Source organism: Lissotriton vulgaris, unplaced genomic scaffold, assembly GCF_964263255.1.
Source record: "Lissotriton vulgaris unplaced genomic scaffold, aLisVul1.2 SCAFFOLD_2264, whole genome shotgun sequence".
Taxonomy (NCBI): Eukaryota; Metazoa; Chordata; class Amphibia; order Caudata; family Salamandridae; genus Lissotriton; species Lissotriton vulgaris.
The window spans coordinates 14,053-16,394 of NW_028254859.1; positions in this window are offsets into that span (position 1 = coordinate 14,053).

Below are 2,342 nucleotides of genomic sequence, written 5' to 3' on the forward strand. Positions count from 1 at the left end.
GGAGGGAGGCGGTCACATGATCGCTCACCTGTTTGACAGAGGTGAATGTCACCTTTCACGAATGCAAGAAACAATTTGCATTGATTGTCAAGGAAAAATACCACTACTTGCAGTTGAAGCACTGGGTGCAGCAACCCCTGGTGCCGCTGGCCGCTACCAGGCAGCTGATTCCTATCGAAAAGCTTGCTCAATCTGGGTCCACCTCCAAAGGATGTATTTTCTTTTTATATGCCCTTATACAATGGTGAGCCCTAGATCTATGTTTTAAACGCTTTTGGGACAAGCTTTTGGTTAACCCCCCCCCCTCTCAATGTACCTCAGCGAGGCTCACTATAAAATTATGTACGATTGGTACCTATACCTCAGAAACTTAATACGATTTTTCCCAATTCGTCAGACAGGTGCTGGAGGGGATGTGGTATGTTACGCGACTTCCGACATATATGGTGGGACTGCCCCTCTATACAGCCTTTCTGGAAGGAGATTTTGTCCCAAATTAAGCTTATCCTAGGCTATCCTATTCCAGCTCTTTGGAACATGTTTTGTTGGGTGTATGAGTCCCACACTTGAAACGCCAAACACAGTGACAAATCGGTTATGTGGCTTTGTCTGGGGGCAGCCAAGATGGCAGTTGCCGCTGCGTGGAAAAAACAAGAGGCTCCATCCTTAACCCAATGGCATGCAAGATTGTGGAGAGCTTTGGTGTTGGAGCTTTGGCTGATATTAGTAGATGACACCAGAAAAGGCTGCAACTATATTTGGTCTCCGCTGGTGGGCTATTTATGGAGGAACTCCCGTTGATGGCCTACGCCCCAGGGCTTCGGGCCCTCAAGCTGTTCCATATCTAATCACTCTAAAGCTACGTGGGCTCCGAGCAGAGTGATGGACACCTGAGCAGAGGCCCCAGTAACCAAATCCACACGATCACCTTATTTTAATTTGCACCATGACATCACAGTTATGTTAGTTTTTAGGTATGTAAGTTTCCTTTCTATGTCACTCTCTTGCGAGGGTAGATTGATGCTCAGAAGCATTGGCCAGAAAGCAATATTGTATGTATTCGCCAAAGACCTAGTGGAAACTCTGTAACCTTCATTTGCAAACTGTAACTCTGGGCTGAATTTTCTTATGACTAACTTTGCTTATGTAATGCTTTTTGTCACTCTCAGAGAAAAATTTCAAGTAACAGATTTTGGAAAAAAAAATGCTTGTCCCCTGGACCACTATAATGATAGAGCAACTGACCTCACCCGCCTTCTCATGTACTACTTCTAAAGGAGAAAAATTCATCTTTCATCTTGTTTGCTTTCAATTTCTTCCTGATACTATCCTACCTTGGATTTAAGATTCTTCACCCATTACCCCTCCCTAGAACTCCTGCATCCAAAAGTGACACCTCTTGAAATCTCTAGCCGAAAACCTCGGCTCCTCTCCCAGCCAGATAAAATGCTATTTACCGTTCAGTCTTTCACAGTAACAGGCACATCAACCTTTTCCAAAGCCCATTGGAACCATCTGTAGTTTTAATATTGCTATTCTTGGCTGTTTTTTTTCTTCCCATTATCACCTACACCACGTGCCACTTCTTCAGACCCTACTCCCTTATTCACTGACCTCTGATTTCTACCGAGCCTGCTCCTTCATCTACACCCACAGACCATTCCTACTTTACCTTACCCCCAAATACAGGGCCCCTGTCCCTCTGCAATGGGACCTGAGGAGCACCTATGGGGAAAAAAGGAATCAGGACATGCAGACAAGCAACTCTGGTTTGCTTTAGAGGCGACAAAGTTCAAATGGCTTGCCGACTGGTAAAATACCTCGGAGCTGTAGAAATCAGAACCAACATAAGGAAAGAACAAACGGACATGGACAGCACACCCTCAATACTGTGAGTGCCAAAACTCCAAGACTGCTCAGACTTAAATGGAATCAAAACAGACATACTCCGAAGACAGACAGGAGCACCCAATGGCGGATGGACATTCCCTTTTCAACATTTTTTTAATTGTATTTTGTAACATAGTTTTAACCGAACAACATCTATGCTGCTACAAATATTTACAACACTTTCTTTTTTTACTGCTGATGGTTTTTGTAATGTGGCAGGCATCACATAGTGCCTGTCATTCGGTGCAGGGATGTTTGCAATCCTCCATTCCACAATGGAAGCTCGGGCGGTGGGCCTATTCTGCCCACTGCACAAGCTTCCATTGTAGAATGGATGTTTTGGACCACCCTATGGGCTTTCGCATCCAAATCAGGCAGACGCAAACCGCCGACCTAAGGTCAGGCGGTTCCAGCCCGATACACAGTGCCACCTGCCATCATAATTAGGCCTT